Below are 22,789 nucleotides of genomic sequence, written 5' to 3'. Positions count from 1 at the left end.
ATTTGCTGATTACAGAGTTTACCATGGCTTTCTTTTTTTTTGAGATGGAGTTTTGCTCTTGTCACCCAGGTTAGAGTGCAGTGGTGAGATCTTGGCTCACTGCAACCTCTGCCTCCCGGGTTCAAGAGATTCTCTTGCCTCAAGTAGCTGAGATTACAGGTGCCCACCACCAGCCCACCTAATTTTTGTATTTTTGCTAGAGACAGGGTTTCACCATGTTAGCCAGGCTGGTCTCAAACTTCTGACTTCAGGTGATCCACCCGCCTTGGCCTCCCAAAGTGCTGGGATTACAGGCCTGAGGGACCACGCCCGGCCACCATGGCTTTTTTTCCTAACTGTGGCTAAGTTAAATTCATTAGACACAGACACATTTTGTATGTGAAACACATGGAGCTATTTTTCACTATTTATGTGAAATTTGCCCTGCATCAGTCAGCTTTCACTAGATTGTGTTGGAGCAACAGACAACTCTAACGTCTCAGAGGCATTTAAGAATAAAGATTTATTTTCTATCCATGTAGCCTCTAAGCAGTGGGTTGGCTGAATCTGTATTCCATGTGATTTTGTTGTTTTGGGAAAGAGTGGTTCCTACCTGGGACGTGTCATTTTCCTGACACAGAGAAAATGAGAAAATAAAACTGTCTGAACCATGCAAGCTGTTCACAGGTGGTGTGTGTGTGTGTGTGTGTGTGTGTATGTGTGTGTATATATGTCAATTTTGCTCATTCCATTTTCCAAAGTAACTGTTACAGCCAGTGCTGACCAAATGGGCCAGAACTGTCCTGCCACAGAGAGGAGCAACAAATAATAATAACATAATTCACCATATGCCCTTTTATTTTCTGTTGAGTTATTTGAACCTTTGTAGTTTTTCCTTCTATTTTTCCACATTTGACAGAGATCTACATATGATAACCAGTCTACGTGATTTCAACTCTACTACAAAGAAAACTATATATAATGATGGAAAATGGTATAAAACTCAGTATAGAAGGGATTGTGGTCAACTGAATATTCCATCCAGAGGGTTCTTGGGCTACTCAGCTCCAGTGGATTATTGCCATGGAGAAAGTAAATTTTTAAAGAAAAGCCAGAAACTGTATGTTGGTAAAATTTTCCAATATTTTTTAAATAGTGTGGATGAAACCCTACATGGTTTGAAGGTGCCTTCAACCTACAGGACACAGCTGACAGTCTCCTCCTTTAAGGGCATTCTTTACTGATAATTAAAGAAAATGAATAAATCTCATTCACTTAGCAATCTGAGGGAATACAAATATATATTAAGGTGGTGGTTTAATACATATTTGTTAAGTTATATATTAAGGGGATGGTTTATAAAGTCTTTAAAAATCCACTCTTCATTAGATTCAGGGGTACATAAAATAATTCCAAACAAAGCTAATTAAAGCAGCTAATTATAGGCCCTTGGAGGCCTGTAGTATCTGAAAGTAGCATCTCAGTCCTGGAAATAGTTTTCCAAATTTGTTTTACATACTTTTTCTGAAGTAATTAAACATTCTCCCCTTCCAGTCTAGTTTGCATCATTACTTTTCTTAGCAAATGTTTTATGCCCCCAAAGTGAGGATAAATCAGTCAGCTAAGCACAACAGAGTAGGGCAAGTCTAAAGAGTGAGATTCTGTTATACATAAATACAAACCCTGTAATAGTTCAGATCAGTTTTACCTGGAAAGACGTGAATCTGAAAGATCAATTGACAGATGTCTGCTAAAGCTCAGTTCCAGTGAGGGCACATCATGTTCCCCAAAGTAAACACCATAACTAAGCAGAACTGTACCTAATTCTGTTGTAGCTATAAGTAAATCGCTTGTTTTTTCCAATGTAAATTTTATGTAAATTCAGAAATTTAAGGACTTTTCCTTTTTATCTAACATATGCAATGTTTTCAGTGACATTATTATATCTGAAAGTATTATGCGTTTTACAGCCCACTCCTGTTACTTCTTTTAAATTCCGATTTGGTTTTTATACAGCCTGCTACATTCTTTCTGTACTACTGCCATTGACTTCCACAACTGGGTAACGTTGTTAGCACTGCCTTCCTGGTAAGACTATCTAATCAGTGGGTTGATACCCGAAATGCAGTTGGTAAGGTCTGTGTTCCCAGCAGAGACTCCTTATTTTCTCTCACGGTTTTATACTTCTATCAGCATATGTTATGCCCAGACACCATTTGAGTGACATTGAGCAGCATTTTCACAGTGTGTTCTTGAAGAATGGTAATATGCCTCATGGAAAAATATGAGGGCAATTAAAAAAAAAAACTTTTTTAGGAAAAGAATGCATCTTTCTTTTATTTCTCAGAGCTTTTAATGGGATAATATTGATTTTATCCATCAAAGAGGAATAATCCAACATGCAACATTTTCTAAACTTACTTGAGAAGAAAACTTTTTGTTCATAGAACATCTTGCAGGACCAGATGTTCTGAGCAACACACTTCAGGAAGTGCTGACCTAGCTTAAAGATAGGGTTCATCAGTAATTTTCAAAATATTCTCTGCCAAGCACTTTAAAGGTTGTGAAAATACTCAAGGGGGCAGCTTTGTGTACAAACCTCTAATTTTCGTAACTTCCTCTTCAAATAGAGTAATATATATATATATTTACCTATTTTAAATGTCATTCTTCCATATGAATACTTTTTAAAGATAGGATACTGTACTGACAAATTATAAAGAAAGAAAGAACAAAAGGAAGAAAGGAATGAATGGAGGAAGCAAGGTAGGAAGAAAGAAGGGAGGGAGGGAAGAAAAGATAGAGAAGGGGATCTCGTATTTTATCAGTGAGTAGGTAGAGTCAGTTGCCTGCATTTATTCATATTCAGCTTGACTGTAAACTTCTTGATAAATTAGTGAGTCATTTCTTTACTATATCATTATGAAATCTGGAGGAGAAAATTAAGGGATGCTTTGACTAGTTAATGTACTTCTGGCATTTTGTAAATTCAGTTAATTACATATGGATCTCATTACATCTGTTCTAGTAATAACAACAGGCTGGTGTTTTCTGGTGGGGAAACTAGTCCATCAATCATCTGTAATCATTGATCTTCAGATAAGGGGACCCATTCTGACGGGCTTATGGTAACCATAGTGTGTTTTCAACTCTACTGCCAAAATATATTGTGTTCCACAAATCTCTTAAGAAGGCCTATTCTGTTTCCACTTGAGATATGAAATGACATCTGAAGTGGTGATACATGTAGACTTAAAGCAATCTTTTTCAATCATTATAACCTTTAAGCACCACTAACATCCCACAGGATTTTTTGACCTTTTCTCTCTGCATTATGCTTTTTGACAACTCAGAGAAGCAGTACGTACACCTGACATCTGGTATAAACAGGAAATGTTAATTCTCAGCACACATTTAATACTGCCAGCCACTTACAGATACTCATGTGATGTGTTTTGTTTTTCCGGTGAAGTCTGTATGGGTTTTCTTAATCCAGTGCTAGTAAGCAGTAAAAGTTATTTCTGGTTTTCATAGCTGTGGTTCTGAGTCTCAGATTCACAGGTTAGGTGGAGGGCAGGGGTTTGACAATCCTGAGCCATACAATGAAAGGATTCTGTTATCTTCAGTAAGAGAGTAGAGAGTAAGAAGAATTTATGGGCTATTAGAACGAGATACAGATACATAAAGAGAATTGTAACATCCACAGGGTGCAGTTAAGGCATTCTGAATCTTTCTGAGTCGAAGTGTAGGAGAAGCAAAATTCCGTATCTCCAAAATGCATTGATTCACACTGCATCTCATAAAAGTTGTTAAAGAATTCATGACTTCTTTCTGATACTTGGTGAAGTGTGTTGAAAGTATGTATTCCAAGCTGAGAAACATCAAGAATCTTCAACAAAATTGAAAGAAATGCTGATTTGCTAAAACTAAGTCATCACAATTAGAACATCATAATGCAAAGAAGGCATTTTCCAGGAAGTAAAGTGAGTTGAAAAAATCCAAATGGAATGGATATTCTAATAACTCTAAGTTGCAAGAACTTGAAAATAAGCTAGAAATTGATTTCTTAGTCAAAGGAAGTAGGTATTAAACAGATGACCTGTGAGTCTCAGTTGAAGTGTTATATAGAGAAAAGTTAAAACAAAAAATATGAGAGTGTTCTGTCCAAGGAATCATTTCTATGTATATTTTCGTGAACTTCCAGTTCTTGTACACATGCTTAGGGACAGACTTCTAAGATAAATTGTAATAGTATGGAACAATCAACAATTGGATTAATAGGACTGTTAAAAAAGAAAAACTTTTAGACAAAATAAATGTAAGAGAGTTTAATTGAGCAAAGAATGATTCATGAATCAGGCAGCATAAAAAACTGGAAGCGATTCCGAGAGCTCCACTCTAGCAATGAAAGTAAAAGACTTTATAGGCTGAACATGAAAGCAAACAGAGAAAATGACCTAATTGGTGATAGCTATGTGTTCGCCTTATTTGGGTACAACGTGGTGAGGCATTTGCCTTACTTATCTGAATATGATTCAATGGGAGGTTTGTGTGTGTGTAACCAGTTGCCTGGTTGGCTGTTGATGATTCGCTAAGTGTTGCTTTGTTTGGTTTTAGTCAGTTAAAAAAATATTTCCAAGGTAAGTTTCAGTTTGTTTACCTAAAAGCTCTGGTCTCAGAGACAACCTCAGGCAAATGGCCTTCTTATTTACTTTAACACGACCCAGGACTGTGATAAGACATCCTTAGAAAGGGCATAACATATAGCCCTTATATATATGCAAGGCTCTTCAACAGTTTGTTCATGAAAGACTGCTTCTTCTAGGCTGTGTTTAGTGCATCAGCAAAAGAAACAGAGAACCTTTAGACTGGAAATCAAAAAGAACATAATGGAGTGAAGAACCGTATAGACAATTTTACTCTAGGTTAGTTCCAGAAAGATGCTAGTTAAGACTTTGGGAAAACAGCCTTCAATTGCTCTCTATGAAACAATGATGAGACTTCATTAGAAGATAAAAGGAGAGATGAATGATATGAAATTCTTTTAAAGATCAGAGAATGCAAGAGCACCTCGTGTAAGGTAATTACTCTGAAGAAGGCAGAGGAGATTCTTACAAAGCTGCATACAAGATTCCAAATGAAAAGTCTGGAAAATTTCCCCAAGAATACCCTGTCTAATTACAAAGGTTTAGCACAATCTCTGCCATAAATTGGGAGATGCCCTGTGGATGCATATGGTTGAGAATGGCCCTCACGATCTGGCCCATTAGGAAATGCATCAACAAGGATCCGAAGAGCAAGCCAATTTTAGGCCTCAATTATGTCCCCTCTAAAGGCAGGGATAACTTCCAAATCTCAGTTGAAAGAATTAACACATGCCCTGCCTCCTGAGTGAACATGCCCTAGTCTTAACTTTCTTTTTCTGTGATACCTTTGAAAACCAACCACTGTTACCATACCTGGAAGATAATCCAGGATAAGACTTACTCAATGCAAATCTTTTATTAAAGGACTATGTTCTGGAGAATTTTGTTTTCCTTTTTTTTAACATTAGTTAGATCAGATTTTCAAAAGAACCTTAGAAATATTCCTAGTCTTAAATCCAGGGATTTATATAACACGAACTTGCAAGACCAGTGGGAAATTAATTTCCTTTGAAGCACATTAGCTTGAAGTTTGCACGCTCCCACAGTGGAGCAGAATTTATTCAAATATTGTTGATGACCTCTCAAGGTCCTACCTTCCCTGAGCTATAAGCTGACTGCAGGAAGCCAATGATTGTCTGTGCCATTCTGGCTAAGCTGGAAAATATCAGGTCAAAGAAAGGTTAACTGGAGATTCACCATGCTGCTCACAACCACCAGCAACCATTGGAGAACCTATTGTACACATAGCCTCTATGTTATGATTCCTATCATACAGGAGAGAGGACACAGTTCCTTTAAATGTCAGCAAGTTCCTATACTTTATCAAAATGAGATACCTTTCAGTGGATGCAGTGAGGTATTTTACCATCAAGTCTGTATTTGTCAGTCTTTTCTTTTTATTTTTTTACTTGTATCTATCCATGAGGTACAAGTGCAATTATGCTACATTGATAATATATTGGATTGTGGTGAAGTCAGAACATTCAGTGCATCTGTCACTGTATTCACCAAGCAACTGCCCATCATCCACTCCCCAGTGTTTTCCGAACTTGCTATTCAAAGAAGCAGACTTCAATGTCTTCTGCTAGGTCTAAGTCTTCTGCTAAGAGTATTTGCCTATTCTTTACCCACATCTTCAGATTCTCTCCATTGTGATGCTTCTAGCACCCACACAATATATGCATTCTGGTTTATGGTTTTTCTAAAGTTCCACATTGCTTTATCTTAGCATTACATAGAAAAATAGAACAAATTCCAGTTTTAATTCTAAAACTTAACATCCAGCATCCTATTGTAAGAGAGAATAAAGGATCTCTTCCTTTCTGCCATATTATTCTGTACCTCCTCAGGTCTGAGAATATGCTTCATAGCAGGAGAATGTGTACTTTTCTTTTATTCCTTTTTATACTTTTCAAGATACAGTGTAATAAACAAAGTAGAGTTATCATTTTAGTCCTGAAAAGAATTAGTAAGTACATGTCCTCTGCTGAAATTCTCCTTTATGTCTTTTTATTATTGCTGTCTTCCTCTGGCAGAAACAAAATAATTACTAATAATGAGAGATAATGTAGCTGTTATTTGTATTTTAGCCATTTTCCTTTGTGAGTGTATGTGTGTGTGTGTGTGTGTGCATACACATACATAGTTCTTTTCCTTTTGGTGAAATTATAGATTTGCTAAGGAAGAAAAGTATCTGGATGAAGGAAAATTGCACATAGGAAAAACTAAGCTATTTACTGGTGTACAGTTGCCATTTCATATAATTAAACTAAGGAATGTATAAAAAGTAAGATTTCAGAATGAACCCAAGCCTTTCTCTTGAAGATAATTTTAAAAAAACACGTAATTCAGCATGATTTTTTTCAAATAATAAAAGCAACGATGCTTATTAGAGAATATTTAGGACATTTAGCATGTTTAAATAACAAAGGTAAAATCATATTACCACAATGTCAAGATAACCATCATTTTGATCTATTTATTATCAGTCTTATTTTTTCCTTATACATTTTTCCCATAACTGAAAACTATAAAGACAAATTTGTACTTTTAAAATTACCATTATAGTTTAAGCACTTCACAATGTCAGTATAGACACCTTAGAAACAATCATTTTTGTAAAAAGAAATAACTTTAAAATAATACCTTCTGATAATTGTCTAGCTTTGAAGGCAATTAACATTTTGTTTGTCTTGTATGATACATTTTTCCCTAATTTGTAATTTTTTGACATTATATTTTGTGGATTTTATTTTCCTTTGCTATTTTACATTGGAATACTCAAAAGATACTCATAGAATTATAACAGCAGAAGACTAAATAATCTAAATGACCAACAATAGAAAAACGAAGAATGAGAAGCTACTGCCTTAAACTGGATCAAGATTATCTATCAGAAAAACGGAAAGCAGTATCCTTACTCCTAAAAGAGCAATAGGGTGATCTTCCTGGATAATTCAAAAGTGGCTCTTGTCATTATATCTTCTGAGAACTCATGAACATCACCCACAAATTCATGGAAACTAAAATAGTGTCCCACACATTTACAAATAAATATAGAAAACTGGATAGTCTTCTTGTATACTAGCCACAATCATTATAAAAAGAATATGTAAATGGCTATACAGGCAATACATTTTTAAAAAGATATGTGTAGTTTATACAGAAAGAAACAGCAGTTTGCTATAAAACATTATAATTTTAATGCTGAAGATATAAACCATATTTGTGAATATGAAATCTCAAAATTGTAAAGATAGCGATTTGCCCAAAGTCATATACAAATAACAGATTATTCTAATCAAAATCTTAAAAGTTTTGAAGTAATGATATTGATGTGCATTTAGAAGAATGTATTTGTAAAACATTATATGTGTGTGTGTGCATATATGTATGCAAACTAAGTTGTATAATATGGGAACTTGCTCTATGAATTACTATAATAATATGGAATAAAAATAAATATAACATTTAGATATTATTCTGTAGGAACAGGGCAGTAACACATAATGATGAATCAAAAAATTGATCCATGTATGTATGTATCTATGTATATATCTGTCAACCTATACATATGATATTGTTGTATGATTAAGGGATATTTCAAATAAGTGAGAGAAAAAGTGGATTAACTATTGATGAGTGTGGAAAAAACCACCTATCCATTGGCATAAATGATGTCCAATTCCTTTCTTTAAATTCAAGTTTAAAAATATGATGCAAGTACTAAGATAAAAACATAGATGCATATATTTATAGTGTGAAGATAAGGCACACTTTACAAACTATAACTCCAAAGACAGAGACCATGACCATATATAAATCTATGAGATATAACGATAGAAAATTTTTAATAGAGTAGTGTGCCTAAATACTGAATACTGACTTTTTCTTACTCTCTCTTTTTTTTTTTTTTGTCTATGGAAGTTTTTCAGCGTAGGGGAAAAGAAGTGAAAAATAAGATGGATTTGACTAGAATGGTTTTCATTCTAGCTATGGAAATTGTTTTTTTTTTTTTTATTATTATACTTTAAGTTCTGGGGTATATGTGTACAACGTGCAGGTTTGTTACATAGGTATACACGTGCCATGGTGGTTTGCTGCATCCATCCCCATATCATCTACATTAGGTATTTCTCCTAATGTTAGACCTTCCCAATCCCCCCATCTCCTGCTAGGGTCCTTACTACTTGTTCTCTTGAAGGACAATTCCCATAGAAAAAAATCACCATAATCCAAACTAGAGACTGAATTTTATATAGACTATTGTTTTGTAACTGCTTCAGTATTAAGGAGAATTGTGCTGGGAATCTTGTCTGCTTTCTTTATGTTTCAGATGAGGAAACTAAGACCTCTGTGAGTCTGATTTGAGCAATGTCATGCGGCATATGGCAGAACCATACTAAAAATTAGCTTTCCTGATAACACTAATTTTTCTTCCAATACAGCATGCTGTCTCCTGGGTTATATTAAGAACATGTTGATCTCTGTGAGCAAAAATCATTTCTGAGCTTTTCTGAGAAGGAAATAGACTTCAGTCTCAGTTGGGAGGAAAAGATGGAGTTGTAAGCAAAGAGAGATAAGCATAGAAATGATTTGTCATGTTCAAAGTGCCCCAATTAGATAAACCAGAGTAATAGACATTTAGAAGATTTAACAACCATCTTCCTTTTCTTTGATTTTACAATCTGTATGACATCCCTGGCACATTGCAAAAGTCATTAGTTGCTTAATTTAAAAAATATTTCTAAGTTCCCCTTTCAACCAATCGAATTAAGAAGGAAAATTCCTGATCTCTTGGCACTTGCTCTACAGAAGAATGGACGACTCATAAAGAAATTTAGCCCAGCAGTTGAGGTAATTGCTTATTTTGTATATATTTATTTTGATCCTACTGTATTCAGAGTTCTGTATTGGGAGAGAGGGTGCTATCAAAAAGATAAATCAGAAATAGTTTGCGATGTGTAGGAGGAAGATTTAGACCTAGATTTAAATAAGCAAAGACAGAATAGTGAGTCCTATAAGAGCAGAATGGATGGGTATTATGAGTTTTGGAAGAAGGAAGACATCAGGGAGGAGGGGCGAGTAGAAAATGGTTTTACATGATAAGGAGTTACCTGATTCAAAAAAATAAAAAAAGAAAAGAAAAGAGAAGACAGAGCAGAGAGTCTCAGTAAATTCAGAGACAAAACAGAAAAAAAGAGAACTAAAATAGACCAGAGACAGAACTAATTAAACTTTTCTATATTAATGAGTTTAAACACAAATAAAAAGAGTAGGGAGATCAGAATATTTCTAAAGGCCCAATGACTTTCTTTTGGTTTCATGATTACCTTGAATGGGCTCCTATTCCCTATAATATTTTAATAGAAGTATAAGCTCTTAAAAATTAAAAAATGAAAATTTAAAATACTGAACACAGATTACTTTGTGGTGTGCAGATATTGTAGAAGAAGTTTAAATACCAGATCAGGTTGTGATTGGATTAGATCTTACATTCCTTTCTGATTGCTGTTCATGCTTTCCTATCACAGAACTGGAGAGGGTTTCTGGACTGAAGTTTCTGGGTGGAGTCCAAATTCTGGTTTCATTTCTAACTCAGCCAGCTAGTGCTTTGTGACCTTTCTCAAGGGATAACCATCAACCTCCTAACTCCCAAAGTTGCTATGATAATTAATTCAGAAAATGAGTGTGAAGCAGCTTGACACGTAAATATCATATGAGCTCTATTCTTCTCCTTTTCTTCTACCTCATATTCTGTCAGCAATTCTTCTCAACAAAATAATTGTACAGTTGTGTTGAAACTGTCATCTCTGTTACATGAGGAGTCCCTTATTTGATTTCCAGTTTCCACTCTGGTTTCCTTCTGTAGTCATCCTCCATTCCATAGTCAGAGTTAGGGCTTTAATATGTAAATTCAATCACATTACTCCCTTGCTTCAGCAGCTGCTTATCACAGGTAAAGTCAGGTCTAAATTTCTTATAGTTCCCACAAGGCCCAGGACATCCGGACTCAACCTACCTCACAATGTCCTCTGATTTCACTATCCTAACCTTTCAAATTACCTAGACTTATTGTCTTCTTACTCCTTCCGGAACTCACAGCACCATGTCCAGTGTTAGGACCCTTGCACTGGCTGTTCCCTCTGCTGTGAAAGTATACTCTTGAATCTTTGTATGGCTGACTCCTCCTTGCCATTGCAGGCTGAACATAGAGATCCTGTTTCCTGACATTGCATCTAAAGTAACCTTTATTCTCAGTCACTCTTTATCTTATCACCTGGGTTTATTTTCTTCATGGCATTCATCATTTTCTTCCATTATAGTACTTATTTATTTTGTGTATTTTAAAAAGTGTTACCTCTTGACCACCTTCAATTAGAATCCACCTCCATAAAAGTTAGGGCTTTGGTAAAATTTTCAGCCCTTCTCCTCAAACCAAAGAATAATGCTTAGTATATAGAAAGCGCTCTATTAACAGATGCCAGTTACCTGCTAGAATGCTAACAATGTCATTTACCACCTACTTTATTCAAGGTCATGTGCTGCAGGAGGTTTCTGTTATAAAGATTAATGCGATATAGTTTGTGATATAAAAGAAGGAGAAAAAGGAATGCTTCTAAATAAGACAGGTAAAAATTGATGAGTTCCAAGGAAGATTTACATTTTATGAGATTAGATGATACATAATTTGCTGCACTGTTATTATGGGGAAAAAATGACCCATTGTTAAATCCCCAGCTAAACACCATTCATTCATGGCATAGCTTCATATCCGTCCCTTAAACAGTGCTTCTGTATTTTTCACTGGAAAGAGTAGAGAACAATACAAGCCTTAGGAGTTTTGGTACATAGCCATAGGACAGCAACCAAAAAACTCCAGTTTCCTTTGAGGTTTCCTGTCTTCTTTCAAAGATTTATACAGTTTTTGCATTCTACTCCATAATATATTGACATGGTAAAATCAAAGCCCTGGGAACACATGTGGACTCAACCCCAGGGCCTAACATTTCATAGGCCTCTGCTCCTGGGAAGCATCCCCTCTAGTCTAAGAAACAAAGAAGACTGTGTATCTTTTACAGAGCTTATTCTTAGAAGACGGGCTTTACTCTTCAGTGTTTCCCAACCAAAGCCTATTGCTTAAGTATAAAGTGATTGCAGATGCAAAGGTTGGGTTATTGGAGAAAGATGAGAGTGATTACAGGAATGATTATTCTGGAAAAATGATACACTGAAGCAGAGGTGAGAGTGGGGGAAATGCGAGGATTGGGGAGCAGGTATTAAAATGTTCTCTACTTCCTCTCATCATAGCTCCCCTTAGCGTCTTCTGGCATGAGTTTAATAACCCACATTACATTATGTTGCTTAATACTTATGCTCCAAGAAGTAGTTTTGTTCCTCAGACTCAATTTACTAAGATAAAGAAGTGTCTTATACATTGTAGCATTGTTCTTATGAATATTATTTTTAAATGTTTCATCAGTGCCTTGAATCAGCTTGCTTCAGATAAGTGTGTGTGTGTGTGTGTGTGCACTTGCACGTGTGAGAGAGAGGAGAGAGTGAATGAGAATATGAGTGGAGAATGTGTAAAGTAGAGGGATTAAAGCCCTGTGACTTGGAGCTGAATTGCTTTCAAACATTTTCTATAAATATTGTTTTTCAATTCTCTGTTTTATCTGAGTGCATGCTTTTATGAAAACTAGTTTTGTTATAGTAAGGACAGTTTGAATTATTTTTTTGTATGAACAGTTAAAAATGTAAATGGTTAAAAAAACTTATCTTGTGAGTGATCGAGTTTCAAGAGTAAATTAAGTTGGATCTTACTAAGCAGTGGAACTAGAATGCATTAAACCTTTTTGGAGGGACATTTTCATTAATAACGAGTTTGTTTCATAGTAGCCAGGCACATTTAACCTGTCAGTTAAGAAGCATTTCTCCATACAAGGCTACAAGTTTATCCCTCATGAGTTTTTCTTCCCTGCTCTTTTTACACAAGCATTAATAGCTTTAATAGAAGCAGTGAAAATTATGAATCTTTTCTTATTTTGAAATTCAAGATATAGGGAATCCTTCTTTGCTTTGATCTCATAACTGATATTAGACACCCACAAACTCATGCAAACATAAATACTGTATTAAAGTTGCCTTTGGTGTGCAAATCAATCCTTAAAGTCTTGTAGTTATTGCTGGAGTATTACAAATGTTTCCCAAGAGCTGAAATGTTCATATAAATACCTTTATAACTCAAGGTAATTACCAGCACTGATTTATAAAGCTGAATACCCAGAGCTTTAATTTTATGCTTTGTACAGATCACTTGGTATGGCAAGTATAGTAACCTTAATCCATAAATAACCCTCTAATGTTTTAAAAGTACACAACTAGAAAGGGATGTGTCATGTTGCGGTAGTTGCAGAGAATTGTTGATCACAATTATACTCTTAAACCTAAGATGGCCCAATGATTTTCACAATAGCCTGCAAGTGCAAGTTCATATAAAACTTTCTGAAATACACCTTTCTCAAATGGATGTTTCCCACACTGGAGCTCTACAAAGGATTATTATTTGGGGGGCTAAAGAAAACATGTTAATGACTACAGATTCTAATTGAAAGAGTAATGGAAGATGCAAGACTTCTATCATGACCCCAACTGAGACTGTGCTGTTTCTTGAGAAAACAGTTTAACAACAGCTCTGCACTTTGGTGTTCCCATCTGTTAAATGGAGATTATTAAGAACACTGCCTGTTTGAAGATAAACAAATGAGAAAGTTAAAAGAAAAAGTAATGGGATCTTTGAAGGAGAAGAAAGAGCCTTATGTTAATATAGAGAATTTTGGTCTTTGTGTAAAGTTTACTGACAAATTTTAATTAGACACATCATTCAGAAATTTATTTTTTAATGATTTTAAAACCCATTTATAAAACTCCATCCAAAACAGCTTAACCATTTTATTTGTGTACATTAATCATGACTTTTAAAAAGATTCCTTCAGTGTAACTAGGTCATTGAATTCACCAAGCATTTACTTTACATTTATTTCTGTGCTGGCCACAAATGATAAAAACATAAATATGACACCATGGTTGCCTTCATGCTGCTCATAGTCTAGGAAGGGCAAGAGGCATATAATAGAGACACTTTTTAGCCATGTGAGTTCAAAGTAGAACAGAGAATACCAGAGGCTGGTGAGTGCAAGAGGAAAGGGGTTGTTGGGGAGAGATTTGTTGAAGGATACAAAATTATAGCCAGACAAATTTACTCTCCCACCAACAGTGTTCCTTACTTAGTTCAGCCATTGTGGAAGACAATGTGGCAATTTCTCAAAGACCTAAAGACAGGAATACCATTCGACCCAGCAATTTCATCACTGGGTATGTACCCAAAGGAATAGAAATCATTTTGTTATAAAGACATATACATGCATATGTTCATTGGAGCACTATTCACAATAGCAAAGACAGGGACTCAACTGAAATGCCCATCAATGACAGACTGGATAAAGAAAATGTGGTACATATATATACACCATGGAATACTATGCAGCCATTAAAAACATGAGATCATGTCGTTTGCAGGGACATGAATGAAGCTGGAGGCCATTATCCTTAGCAAACTGGTACAGGAACAGATAACCAGATACCACATGTTCTCATGTATAAGTAGGAGCTAAATGATGAGAACACATGGACACATAGAGGGGAGAACAACACACACTGGGGGCTATCAGAAAGTGGAGGGAGGGAGGAAGGGGAGGTTCAGAAAAAAATAACTAATGGGTACTAGGTTTAATACCTGGGTGATGAAATCATCTGTACAACACACCCCCATGACACAAGTTTACCTATGTAACAAATCTGTACAGTAGCCCTGAACTTAAAAGTTAAAAATAATAAAAACCAAAAAACTTACAGCTAGATAGGAGAATAAATTGTACTTCTCTATAGCATTGTAGGATGACTGTAGTCAATAATAATATATTATATTTTTTCAAATAACTAGGAGGATATTGAATGTTCCTAACACAAAGAAATGATAAATGTTTGAAATGGTAGATATGCTATCTTGATCTGATCACTATACATTGTGGATGTCACTGTGTATCCCATAAATATGTACAATTATGTGTCAATTAAACTTTTTCTTAATTTAAAAATTAAAAAATTAACCATGTGATAAGTGGTCAATCAAAGCTTACATAAATTGCAATAGGGATAAACAGGTGGAAACCACAGGTTAAACAGTCTACTCATCTTTCACCCTTACCTAAGTGTCTTTAATGCCTTTCTAATGGTATGACTTCTCATCATTGAAACTCACTATACAAAAAGTAAATTATTTAAGAACAAAGTTTGGCACACATTTTAAAAGTTGATCTAAATGAATTTTTAAAACTTAGACAACCACTGGGAAAAAGAAGTATGGACATATCTCAGAGATATTGTGGTCTGGGATCCATCCACGCCACCTCAGTAAAGCGAGTAGGGCAATAAAGCAAGTTACACAAATGTTTTGGCTTCCTAATGTATATAAAAGTTGTGTTTGCATATTAAATGTACAATTGCATTATGACTAAAAAACAATGTACATACCTTAATTTAAAAATACTTTCTTGCAAAAAAAAAGCCAACAATCATCTGAGCTTCCTACAAGTTGTAAACTTTTTGCTGGTCGGGGGTCTTGCTTCAGTGTTAATGGCTGCTGACTGGTCAGGGTGGTGACCATTGAAGGTTGGGGTGATTGTGGCAGTTTCTTAAAATAAAACAACAGTGAAGTTTGCCACATCAGTTGACTCTTCCTTCACAAAACGTTTCTCTATAGCATGTAATGCTATCTGATAACATTTTGCCCAGAGGATAACTTGTTTTAAAATTGAAGTCAGTCCTCTAAGCCCCGCCACTGCTTTATCAACTAAGTTTAAATAATATTCTAAATGCCTTTTTGTCATGTTAGCAGTGTCTAACAGGATCTTTACCAGGAATTGATTTCATCTCAAGAAACCACTGTCTTTGCTTATCTACAAGAAGCAACTCCTTATTCATTGAAGTTTTATCATAAAATTGTAGCAATTCAGTCACATCTTTGGGTTCTACTTTCAGTTTGATTTTTCTTATTATTTCCACCACATCTTAGTTACTTCCTCCATTGAAGTCTTGAACTCAAAATCATACATGAAGGTTAGAATTCACTTTTTCCAGACTCCTGTTAATGTTGATGTTTTGACCTCTCCCAGGAATCACAAATATTCTTAATAGCATATGGGATGATGAGTCCTTTCCAGAGGTTTTCATTTTACTTTGCCCAGATCAATCAGGAATCACCGTCTATGGTACCTACAGCCATGAGAAATGTGTTTCTTAAATATTATAACTTGAAAATCAAATTTACTCTTCCTTTCACTTGAACATTTAGAGGCTGTTGTAGGATTATTAATTGGCCTAATTTCAATATTGTTTTTCCTCAGGGAATAGGGAGGCCCAATAGGGTGGGAGGAATACCAGTTGGTGAAGTAATAATAACACATAGAGCATTTTTTGATCAAGTTTGCCATCTTATATGACCACAGTTTGTAGAACCACAAAACAATTGCAGTAGTAACATGGGCTGCAGCCTGGATATATTTGCAGGCATGAAAACTATGTTTATCTTTTTGTGTATCATCAGAGCTTGTGGGTGCATTGTTAGTGAACAGTAATATTTGTATAGGAATATTTTTTCTGAGCAGTAGGTCTCAACAGTGGACTTAAAATAATTGGTAAGCCATTGTTGTAAACAAATATTCTGTCACCTATGTTTTGTACTTCCATTTATAGGTCACAGGAAGAGTAGATGTAGTGGAATTCTTAGTGGCCCTAGGATGTTTGGAATGGTCAGTGAGCATTGGTTTGGCTTCAGCTTAGTCATCAGTTACATTAGTCCCTAACAAGAGAGCCTCTCCTTTGAAGCTTTGAAGCCTGGCTTCATTTCTTATCTCTGGCTATAAATACCCTTGATCACACCTTCTTCCAAGGAAAGGCTATTTCATCTACATTGAAAGTCTGCTGTTTAGTGTAGCTGTCTTCATCAGCGATCTTAGCTAGCTCTCCTGGAAAACATGCTGCAGCTTCTACATCAGCACTTGCTGTTTCACTTGCACTTTTATGTTATGGAGATGGCTTCTTTCCTTAAACCTCATGAACCAACCTCTGCTGGCTTCCAACTTCTCTTCTACAGATCCCTCAGCTTTCTCAGCTTTTCTAGAGTTGAATAAAGTTAGTGCCTTCTTCTGGATTAGGCTTTGGCCTAAGGGAATATTGTAGCTGGTTTGATTTTCACTCAAACTTTCTCCAAATCAGCAATAGCCTGTCTTGCTTTCTTATCATTCATGTGTTTACTGGAATAGTACTTTTAATTTTCTTCGAGAACTTTTCTTTTGCATTCACTACTTAGTCAAGCATTTGGTGCAGGAGGCCTAGCTTTCAACCTATCTTGGCTTTTGACATAAACTCCCTTCCTTACTACATGTAATCATTTCTGGCTTTTGATTTTAAGTACTCTTCCTTTCACTTGAACACTTAGAGGCCATTGTAGGATTATTAATTGGCCTGATTTCAATATTGTTATGTCTTGGCATATAGGGATGCCCAACAAGAGAGAGTGAGAGAGAGAGACAGGGAAAACATCAGTTGGTAATCAGAACACATAGAACATTTATTCATCAAGTTTGCCATCTTACATGAGCAGGGTTCATGAAGCCCCCCCGCAAAAAAATTACAATAGTAACATCAAAGATCACTGGTAACAGATTATCATGACAGATGTAATAATAATGAAAACATTTGAAATATACAAGGAGTATCAAAGTATGACACAGAGACACATAGTGAGCACATAATGTTTGAAAAATGGTGCCGATGGACTTAGTCTACACAGGGCTGCTAGGCACCTTCAATTTGTAAAAAACAACAACAACAAAAATACACACAGTATTTGGGAATCACAATAAAACAAAGTAAGCCTGTAATGTTATGAAAACTTTTCTGCTAAATACTTTTCATTTTCACATTTTATCCCTGACAATAACCCTGTGAACTGAGGAGTATTATCCCACTTTTCAGAGATAAGAAAACTGAGGCTTAGAGCAATAAAATAACTTTTCCAGGGTTGACTGTCTAATAACCAGCACAGCCTAGATTGCTAAATCAGGCATTTATATAACCATTACTAAATACTAGCCACTATTGTAAATTCTTTATAAATATGTACTCATTGGAAGTCAGACTCTTGTCTGTCTTGCTGTTTTGCTCTAATTTCAGCATCGTTCCAGTCGCACATGCGTGTGTGTGTGTATGTGTGTATAAAGATATAACAAACAATGTGGATGTTGTAACATTTTTTCAGATTAGCTGAATGAAGTCAGTCTTGGTTATGTTCTTCAAAGAATGCATGATGCCCTTAGCTGTTGATTGGGTAGAGTAGTTTGATTACATGAATTCTTCTATTCCCAAGCTCTTATATCATCCTGTACTCTGGGGCCACAGAGATGAAGACAAAGTTCTATCCTGTGATGCTTAGGGTCTAGTAGGAGAAACAGAAAAGGACAGAAGCAGTTTGTAGGGGAGCAATAAATACTCCAGGCATGTGCATGCAAGTATCTAATCTAGACTTCTCAAGCCACTTTGTTGATTACAGTTTTTAAAAAATCTTTAGATTAATTTACATTATTTATATTTAATCTTATTAGTTTGTTCATATTTATTTCATTTGCATTGCACAGGAAACATTTTCCATATAATAATGTAAAATAGCAACAGTCTTACATTTACATATTTTTTTCTATGAATTCAAAGCACTTCCATGCACATTATTTTACTTATCTTCACAGCATAATAACAAGGAATGATTAAAATCCTATCTTCTTTTAAGATTAAAAGCCACTAATAAAGAGTTGAAAGAAAGCAGTGGTTTTCTTGTTTGTAAAGATTGTTTCAACTTTTGTTGCAAAGGCTTAAAAGCCTTTCTCTAACTTTGTTAGTTTCACACCATCGTTTTTAATCAAATGACTTTACAAAGAGATTAACTTTCATTTCAACATTTGAAAAATGTGTATGTCACTAGATAAACATAAATATGCTTCTCTTAGTGTTTACTTTTCTTTGCTTCTTTTTTTCATGGAAAACTTAGATAACAATCATCATCTTCATAGTGAGTTTTTATGGTCAACCAGAGAGGAAAATTGAGATTGGATATCATCTCCCAATAAAATGTACACTCTTGTTGTCACTCAAATGATAAATCTGTTGGCATTTTGCTCTATACTGGATTTAGAAGTTAAGTCTGCTATTTCTGTTCTCTAATAGCCTTATAATACGCTGCTTCAAAATCACATTATTTTGCAGTGACTCTGGTTAATTAACATCTAGAAAGTGTATGTACTTTATTGAGACTCACTCTATATTATTTCGATTAATCAGATGCAGTTCTTCCTTCAGTTTTATAGCTATTAACTTGTTACCCTTTGAGTTTTCAACTTAATAAACAAGAAGAACAGTTTTGTCCATAAATTTAATTCTCAAAATCCCTTACCTTGTGTAAACTCATTTCTATATTAATTTGAGTTGAGCATCTCCACAGACTGCTCTAATTAGATAAGTTTATTATTATTATTCTTTTTGGCATTTCCCATGAGAAATAAGCAATTTTCTGAGTGTTTCTTATTCTGCTCCATATTATCTCCTCTACCTAATATCTTATCTTTTACCTTTTTGTTGTTGAGATTTTTATAGAATGTACTTTTATGATGCTCTAAGTGCTTTGAATCACAAGTGTTGATCTGTCTTTATTGCTATTAAACTTTCAGAGGTATATCAGCTACAATTGTGCTTGTCATTCTCTGTTCGTTGATGGATGGAAAAGGTCAGGTTCAGCATTAAAAGAGTCTGCAAATGGAAGAGGGAAACTTGGCACACTGTGGAATAACAGAACTCTTTCTGGCTTTGCTTTCTTTCTGACCTCAATCCTACTTTCTCCATTTCCCTCTGTGTTCCAGCCATACTGCCTGTCTTGTGTGTTCCTTCTACCTGGCAGCCTCAGTCCTGCCTGAGGGCGTTTGTCCGAGATATTTGCACAGCCTGGAACTCCCTTATCTTTTCAAGGTCGGCGCCTCCCTGATAATTACATTTTGGTTTCAGTGTTAGCTCCCTAATAACACTCCCCCTGCAAATCATCAAGAAAGGGAAGGTCACATGCTTCGAAAATATACCAGGGAAGGAACAGTGATTTAACAGAAGAAAATTAAAAAGTTTTAGAATTCTGTGAACAGACTTTCAAAATTGTGAGGTGGCAGCACATACACATTTAAACACCAACAATCAGATCTGCACTGCAGGTTGGGAGTGCATAGTGATGTGCATAGCGATGCTTGCAGTCATACATTGGTTAGTCAAATGCTTGTTCTCAGACTCAGACATGGACCTTCTGCTCCTATTCATGTATTAGGAAAAAAATATCTCACATAGCTCAGTATGGATTTGTGTTTGAAGATGTTTCTTTCAGTCGGATTTGGACTGTTGAAGTAATGGAAGCAAGCTTGGAGTCCATTACTGGGATAGAGGATAAGTAAAATATGGCAGATGCACTTCATCGAGTGTTGTACGTAGGTAGAAACCATGATAAAATGTACAGTGTGGGTAGATTTTAAAATAGCGCCTTTGAAAAAAATTAAGATAGATAATTAGACATATAACGCAGTACCATTTATGACAAACTAAAAGACATAAACTATATTTCTGGGAATCTTCTAGACCTTGATCTGGGTGATACTTGCACAGGTAAATACATACGTACAAACTCAGCAAGCTGTCCACTTAAAATGGTGCACTCTACTATATGAACGTTAAACCTCAATTCAAAAATTAAAAAAAAAAAAAATTTGTCCCTGACTACACTGCTCAAAGTACTTCTCCTAAGTCCATTTCTGTTGCATCAGTCATTTAACATTCCTTTTGTAGCATTAATCATCACTTGGTATCGTTCTGATATATATTTGTGTTTGCTCACTAACGAACTACCTCCCACTACTAGAATGTAAGCTCCCTAGGACAAAGAAATCCTCTAACTTGTCTGCTAATATATGCTCATTAACACCGAGCTCTCTCTGTCTTGTTCTCCTATACAATATTCTCTCGACCTAATATCTCACCTTTTGACTTTTAGATACTGACATTTTTATAGATATTCTTCTATGATGTTCTAAAGCCTTGGTGATTGCTGAATAGATGTTTATTTGTTGAATGAAGGGAAGAAAGGAAGAAAAAGAGGATGGAAGGGAGGGAGGGAAAAGGAAAGACAAAAGTAAGGAAGAATGGCAAAAAGGTAGAAAACAGGAAAGAGAGGGAAGATATGTAAGTAGATCCAGTAGAGCCATTGTCTTGTCAGCTGTAATTTACTTCATGAGGGACTCCCTTGCCTAAGCAGGCCCTTTCTCTGTTAGGGTAACACGCTTTAATTAATGTCCTTTAATTAAATGTAAATACTTCACATTCCTAGAACCTGGTTTACATTCTCTCTCACTGTTGTTTTTTTCACCTGTTTCCTTCCTTCACTTCCCCTTACCTCTTATTTTCTATTCTTCCCTTTCTCCATTACTTCTCATATTTTTCCCACATCCCAGGGACCTATCTCTACTTATTTGAGCAAAGTCACATCGCAATTCTCATAGAAGTTAGAAGGCAGTGTCTTACTTAAGAATCTAATATGGGAGGCCAGGTGTGGTGGCTCACGCCTGTAATCTCAGCACTTTGGGAAACCAAGGCGGACAGATCACCTGAGGTCAGGAGTTCAAGACTAGCCTGACCAACATGGTGAAACCCTGTCTCTACTAAAAATACAGAAAGTTAGCGAGGCATGGTGGTATGTGACTGCAGTCTCAGCTATTTGGGAGGCTGAGGCAGGAGAATCACTTTGAACCCTAGGGCTGGAGGTTACACTTAGCCAAGATCATGCCACTGCACTCCAGCCTGGGCGACAGAGAAAAATTGACTAAAAAAAAAACGAAACAAAGAGAATCAAACTATAACTATGGGAGTGCAAAATACTAACAAATAACATGTAGTGAGCATTTAATTTAATATGGGCCACAGAGATGTACTTTATATATATTAAGTTATTTCATCTTCTCAACAGCGCCATTATTTTCTCCATGTTACGGTTGGGGACATAAGCTCAGAGTGTGTAGCTTACTCAAGGTCATGTAATTAGTAATCAGTAGAGCCAGATCAGAGCTCATGCACCTGAGCACTACTTCCTACTGTCGCCCAGCATAATAAACAAACGTTTACTAGTAACCAGATGTACACATTGCTAGCAGTGTATATCTTTATGGTAATATAATACTCCATATCTTCTTTAATCTGAAAAACTACCATTTTAAGGAGGAAGCATGCAGTGAGACAGAGCATAGATGATCCTGGGAAGCCTGTTTGCACCAAGCAAGTCTGCTACCTTCCATGTAAATCTCAAGATGGTCATCATGTTTTATGGGGTTCCCAAATCCAAAGTTATTAAAATACCTTCATTCATATTATAAGCTATTATATGTTTAATTCCTCTGTTAAGACACATTTCTGGTAATTCATGACCAAAAATGAGTTCATATTATTATTATATGATAAATAGAGTAGTGGCAGAAAAACAAATAAATGTAAAAGAAAATGCTTTGAGTACACGGTGCCTTTTTAATGCCTTAATACCTCTTTCCTTAATTAACCTGTGTATCATAATTCTGACTGCCTAGTGACACTTACCCATATATCTGAACACTGTGAAATCTTTTATTCTTATCCCATTACCACGTTTATAATGGTGTAATTTGTGTTGGGGAAGCATATGCTAAGTGTTAAGTAGGCATTTGAAGAACATATGGGTGGGTAGATCCTGTCAACCAGGAAAGGTTTCCGGCTGACCCTATTTGCCTGATGGGCTGTGGCTGCTTTGCCGTTATTGATGGTGACAGTGTACAATTCTAAGCAAGGACTGCTTTCCTTCTGTGACTTCTGCTTTCCTTTCCCATGCCTACCTTTCAGAATGTATGGTAGAGCTTCCAAGTCTAGTTCTTGATTTTTTTTTTTTTCCAAAGCGGCTCAAAGTTTTCTGGGGCCTGATGGAAGGAAGAACATTGACATAG

General features: G+C 35.7%; 1 protein-coding gene across 2 annotated transcripts in view; it reads left to right on the top strand.

Moving 5' to 3' along the window:
- CNTN3 (contactin 3) overlaps positions 1-22,789 on the top strand; it is a 332,828-nt gene that overhangs the window by 186,804 nt on the left and 123,235 nt on the right. The window lies entirely within an intron of this gene.

Source organism: Aotus nancymaae, unplaced genomic scaffold, assembly GCF_030222135.1.
Source record: "Aotus nancymaae isolate 86718 unplaced genomic scaffold, 86718_ANA_hifiasm-v0.15.2.pri h1tg000046l, whole genome shotgun sequence".
In the NCBI taxonomy this organism is placed as follows: domain Eukaryota; kingdom Metazoa; phylum Chordata; class Mammalia; order Primates; family Aotidae; genus Aotus; species Aotus nancymaae.
The sequence above is the reverse complement of the archived record's forward strand: the minus strand, read 5'-3'. Positions and strand labels throughout refer to the sequence as shown.